The following is a 7,160-nucleotide window of genomic DNA, read 5'->3' as shown; positions in this document are numbered from 1 at the left end:
AATGTATAGCCGTTATAGAATAGATAATTCTGTTGCGTCAATAACTATAATGTACAGATTAGATATAATAAATATTATTATATAACCGATTATCATATAACCGCGTGTTTTCCTATCTGTTAGTTAGCTACAATAAATAATGTCACTAATCATTCCTCTCGCTCTTGTCATTCACTTTTAAAACCCGCCTAATAATACTACCTCGTAATCACTAAACCTTGCCCTTTCAAAGCTCGCACGTGGTCCATTCCCGAATTAAAGGGATTTTTCCTTGACTCGAAATTCGGACCGACGATCGAACCGCCCGTAAGAAACAGGCGTCATAGCGTCTTCACGAAACGTTGACCCATATTCCGAAGCGGACCAAAAAAAAGGTGCGTTCGACTCGCCGGTGTTTGTTTCCAGGCAAATACCTGTGAGACTAGAGTCTGACCGTCCTTCCACGCTCCATCCTTTTCTACTCCCTTCTCTCTCTCTCTAAATCCACTTTTCCGGAGTTTGGACGTAACACTTACATTATTATAATATAACTCTTTATATAGACCAAGACGTAGATGGGAGGATAATATTAGAATGGACCTTAACGAAATGGGGTACGAGGGTCACAAATGGAGGGATCTTGCTCAGGGACGGGAACAGTGGCGAGGTTTGGTATTTGCGGCAATGAGCTTTCGAGTTCCTAACGCCTAATAATAATAATAATAATAATAACTCTTTATCTGTCACATTTTCTATACACATTACAACAATAATTTTTACTCAAATCTAAAATTATAATAATTTTGTTCTGTCGTATAATCAATCAATATGATTTTTTTAAAGGAATTGAAAATGTGCTTACGTAAACTTGCTATAGTAGACGACACGTTGAAAGCCCTCGGAGCGCTAAAGGAATACCAAAGACTACGTAACTGGATAATTCGTATAATAATAGGATGGATTGCATTCATTTTTTATCAATTAGCATATACTAATTTTATGTATATTATTGTTTTGCATTATGACGTAACTGCATTTTGGAGTATAACGTTAAATACATTTCTGTTTAATTACTCGCATTTCGTCATTATCTTAAGTGCTCTGATTTCTGCAGTTATTCTTAGGTTAGTTTTATTATGTATTACACATGTGTATACATTTACTTTGTAAGCTATTTTTATTGACATTGTGCGTCAAAATGTTTACAGCGTAAAACAATTAATAACCTGTCGTAACTTATAAAAAAGAGAGCCCACCTCCATTGGTGACTATGAACTTGATATCATATGTATGTTGTCTGTATTGTCTGTACACAACATGTATACATATATGTACAATACTTATTTTGAGTATTAAAAATATACTAAACAACAGTTACATAAAATAATTACTACTTTTTATTATTAAATATTTATAAGAGATGGGCATCTTTAAAAAATGTCGTGAAAGAAGTAATGTTGAGTAATGTAATCGAATAAACATACGTCAGAATTTTTATCTACAATGAACTTGATCTTAACATATGTCATCATAAAAAAGTAACAGCAAAAGCAACGGTAAAATTATAACATGAAAAGAATAGTATTATAAATTAAGGGGTACCGAATATCGGATATTCGTCGTCAAATTCTTTTGGATATCCAATTATCCCATCAAATTTTTCGACTATCCTTCTGGATATCTGGAAAAAGGCTTCCAGAGAAAAAAAATGGCATGATCCTTTAACTAAAGATGCTTTAACAAAGAGTTTTTTAAAGAGGTCTTCATGTTAATCTAAGAGTCGATTTTGAAGGCAGTCTTCGAGAATTTTTTTAATAAATAAAAATTTAAGTATACTTAAAAACTAATACAGGTCTAGAAAGCGCGTACAATATACGTGTAAAAAAAAATATTTTTTGTAATGTTAACTTTTCACAAAATAATAATAAGATGGCGCTAAAATTAGGCCTGTACCGCTAACACGATCAAACGGTGATCAAAGAATCGTATCATTGGTCAAAAAATAAACTTTTTCTTAATGAGTGGACTTGTAATTCTCGCTCGGACTAAGATAATTAATGTCATATGCATATTTTCAAAATGGCAACACTTTAAAAAAAAAATTTAAATTTTTCTAATTTTTTCCCTTTTATTTGAACTTCAAAAACATAGAAAAAATTAATGTAGACTATTAATTCTAGTTTCGGTGATAATGACATGTTCTCTGAGTATGTATAATCGTAAAAGTAGAAATCAGTCGGACTAATGGTTTTTTTGGAATCGTGATCACCACATCCAAAACACAGTTTTATGAAAAACGTGTATAAAGATTTAAATATTTTAGTATCTTTCCGTTTTCTGTTAGAAACGAAAGTGATGCTCAGAAGAGACTGAAACTTCTATTGAAGAGAAACATTTTAGAATGGTTTTGAAAGGTTGAATAATAAATAATGACGGGTTATTAGCAATTATAGCAATTAATTGGTGCGTCCTATTAGAATCAATCATGAGGCCCCACACATAATATCATTTTATGTTCAACAATTTTTGTTTCTTCCAAAAAACATTTTTGTGGGTTATTCTTGAGGCTATAAGCTTTCAAAAACAGTAAAAATAATTGATATTTTTTAACGCAAAAACGTAAAAACTCCCTTAACAAAATGCATTTGTTTAATGTTTTTAGCAATTGTTTACCAATTTCGTTTAACATTTCTTAGCTTACTGATTGAAAAATTGTTATTTTCTAATGAGCGTAGTTTTTTGGTGGCTTTCTTTTTCGTAAACGAATCTGTAAACGAATTGTAGTTTAAAATGACTGAAACTGAATTATAAATTTTGGACCAAAACTCATTTAGAAACTTTACTCCTTATATATGTATAAAATATTATATTGAAACATAACAAGTAAATAATAAAATTCTAATCTAGTCCGACTTCTAATTATTTATTAACGCAATTAGCGTTAATATGCTTGTACATAATGCATATATTATAATGTTAATAAAAGATGTGATTAATTCTTTTTTAATTCAGATGCATAAGCTCCAGATTTCATCAAACTAATGAACGTTTACATGTATTATGTTCTGATCTGTCCGAAAGTAATATAAACTACAAAAGACAAAACAGATCCATCTCTGTGCATCATCGGATAACAGAAGCGAAGGAACACAATCAATATATATGGATTATAATGTAATAATTATTTAATAGAATTACTGTCCACACACATGCACGCGCATGTTTATATTCGAGTATATGTATAGAATGTATATATACATATATATATAGAATGTTTCAATCTAACTTTCACATCAACATATTTCAAAAAGTATAAAAAAAAGTACTCTATAAAAGTGGAACTGTTTCGAGAGGGACCTTTTGTAATCACGTTATTTTTTTCTAGATAGGGAAATGATGACAGACAATGAAAAAAATGTAATGTTTATCTGTGCTTTTTAAAATAGAATTATAAGATTTTTTACGTAATATGATTTCTCTATAATCATTCTGCATGTACAAGGTATGCATGTTTAAGTCAGAAATTAAAAAAAACCAATATTATAGGTATATTTTTTTGACACATATAATTGGCATGACACATTAAATGTCTCGTAAACTATTAATTTTCTAATAATCGTAATATCCTAATATTTTTATGAATAGAATAATTAAATAAATCAGGTGTAATGGAACATATATTTGCTTGTTTAATAAAATTATTTATTGAATCTACGTATTTTTTTGTAAAACTTTAATAAATAGACGACCTTTTGCCAATTTCGATAATCTTGACATATATTCATTAGGTCGTAACCCTAAGTGATCTACAAATATTTTAATTGTCGCTTGTCCTTCTTTAAAAAGCTATTATCAAATAAAGTTGATAATATATTGTATATAAATATGTTTAAATTTTTATTTCATTTTCAAGTAGAATGAAATAGACAAATTCTCTTCTTTTAATCACAAATTCTTTCCTTTAAAATATATATTCCTTGCTTTACAAAATCTCTACCTTAAAGACACAAATTCTCCGCTTTCAAAACAAAAATAATATAAGAAAAAGCTTAGTTAGAATATGATAAAATGAAAAAAAATAAAATAGATAATTTCAACAAATTATTCAACATATTATATATTGCAGAGTATAAATAAACACTATCACGTGTTCATAATATTGGAAGATGTTTTGCACTTAAACAAGGGGAGGGCGGGTCCCTTAAAAAAAAGTGAATTCTAAAATCATCTGTATTACCAAAGCACATATAATATTTTTGTATAACAATTATTTTTTCTCTCTTACTTCTTTGAAAATCCTTTTCCGGGATTAAAGAATACGTATTAATACGTATCTGCGAAGTCTTAATGCTGATAACGACAAAAAGTTTCGAGAATTGAGATCTTTTTATCATTTTTTAGTCTAATATAATGCTCCAGTTGTGACGTCGTAACAACATTTGCTTCATATAAAAGCTGTGCAATGTGTATTTATGAAATAGTAGTCCATAAATCAAATAGTAGTTTGCACGAAGAAGCAATATGGATTTCTTAAAATTGATTCTGAAAAAAATGATTCTGAAGAAAAATGATTCTGAATCTTGGATGATGATTCTGAACGCGGCAAGTACAATAGATCGCACGCCAATCGAAATATTGCTCACTTCACTAAACATTCGATTCACTCGCATGTACAGTGATTCTCTGTATTGAAGAAGTATTTTAAAAAAATTTACTATTTATTTTATTATGAATATTTCTATTGTTTTCCATACTGATAAACTTTACTAAAATATTTCTTCTAAAATAGTTCAGAAAATCGTTGCGCGCGCGAATACTTACTGAAGTGAGCAACATTTCGATTAATGCGCGGTCTACGTGCTGCGTTCAAAATCATCATCCGAGAATCATCCACCCAGGTGTAATTTTATCCTCAACATTCGGTGAAATAAAATGAAATTTATAAGGTATTAATATTTTTCAATGCAGTACGTTTTTTAAATTATTACAATAATTATTTAAAAATTGGTTTCTTCGAAATTATAGCTGAAACAGCTGGACAAGTATCGTTTTCTTTTTGTTCAAGAACAGCCTGTAAAAGGCGCATCAAAATCTCCGACACGTTACGAGTACCTGATTTTCTTCTTGTTAGAGGTCCAATTAGAACGTTATTGTTATACAACAATTTACGTGTACCTACATGTGCTTGAGAGATTAATGTAGTATTATGTAGTGATGACACGTAAATCGTTTGTGTGTCAGTGCTATTTACAATATGACTATTCCTCTTTACGATATTCTTAAAGCTATACGATGGAAAAAAATTTAAATTTGAATAAGTGTTATAGTCGATTAAATGTAGAGACAGAGAATTAAGGATGTTTTATACATATTTTCAAAATAATAACAAAATTGTGAGAAAATTACAGATCATTCTAAATCACGTTTGAATATAATACGATAAAGGTGACGAATACTACCTGGATCATAAGATATTATTTTAATAAATAATATCTCCAGAATTACATTTTTAATCTGTGCTCTAATAAAAGAGTATATAGAAATGTATAATATATAGAATGAATAATATAATGAATGAAAGAACTCAATTTTTTAATATAAGTACATTATGTATTTAAAATTATTTATGTAGAGTTACATTGTGATGCATGAACTAGATGTCCAGTACATAAACAAAATATTTATTTGTACTATATCTTTGTAACTAATCAGTGAATTGCAATAAAACTTTGCATAAATTATTTTATGTAAATATTTAAAGTGCTTATAAAAGGACAATGTAAATTTCTTTATCATTTAAAAAATTTTAATTTTTAATAATAAAAATAATAACAATTAAAATAAATAAACTACAAAAATGTGTTATTAAAAAAAATATAATCTTATTCACACAACTTTCATATGTATATTTTTTATTTGAAATTTGGAAATATTAAACATACTTCCAAATTTAAATATCTTTGCAGAGACTGTGCAACTAATACATTCTTAAATTGTACACTTAACATCTTGTAGATGCCTCTTTACCTAAAAAAAATAATGTAACAAAAATATGTTCAAAAAGTATTTAAAAAAATATGTCCTCCTCGAAATCGTTTCACTTTTATTTGAAATACACTTTTCTGTATTGTTCCTAAATAATTTGATGCAGCAGTTGAAACGAGATACTTATATATGTATGTACATATGTACAAGAATAATTAATTTCAATTATGTGAAATAATCACACATTGTGAACTGCAAGTTATAATACTCGCTTATATCGAATTCTATGTTAAAAATACATTTTAATTAGTATTTCTCGTATATGTCTCTTGTATATGTCTCACTGTTTGATTAATTATAATAATTACAATTTATTTACAGGCACGTCCATTTACAACTATGCTATATATCACGCAAATTAAACGTAGCATATAGAGTACAAATATTAATATCAATGATATTGTATTTTAATGCAGCTGTAGGAGCCTGTGCAGCAATGTATTATTTGCTTGGAGAGCATACGATTATATGGACATCTTTTAATATTATCAGACATTTAAATATGTATTTATTTTTCATTTTGCAGAGCATTTTATTTCTCACATTAAACTACGTATGTCAAACTGATTACTATGAGGTATAGTTATAGTCGATTAAAAGCATTAATAATTATGTAATTAAATATATAATTAAAATAATAACACAAGCAACAATGAAATTACACATGTCAAATATGACAAAATCTTATTCATTTAATGCAAAGTTTACAGTATTTTACTACAAATTTTTGTTTTACATTAAAATAATTTCAGATAAATGAAACACTAGCAATTCTTTATAAATTGTCCAATTATAATCTTGATGAGAATTTACGTGAACAGGTAAATAATTACAATAAAGTTTTAACTGTCTTATTTATAATTTTATTAGCGCTCAAATTTTGGACACCTATATAAATTTTACCGAATAATTATATACAAAATTGGAATATACAAAATTAAAATTATTTTCTATTTTATAGAACTTTCAAATTCCATATTTTCACACAAAGTTGCTCATCGCTTTTCATTATTTATATTTTGTAATTGTTTAGCCACCTTCAAACATTTTTAATTAATTTATTTTTTATTTTATATAACAAAGGTGAGTTTTTGAAAGTTATTTTACTATTAATACGTATTTCATTATTATACTAT

The sequence above is a fragment of the Trachymyrmex septentrionalis genome, unplaced genomic scaffold (genome assembly GCF_001594115.1).
Source record: "Trachymyrmex septentrionalis isolate Tsep2-gDNA-1 unplaced genomic scaffold, Tsep1.0 scaffold349, whole genome shotgun sequence".
Classification (NCBI taxonomy): Eukaryota; Metazoa; Arthropoda; class Insecta; order Hymenoptera; family Formicidae; genus Trachymyrmex; species Trachymyrmex septentrionalis.
This window is presented reverse-complemented; position numbering follows the sequence as displayed.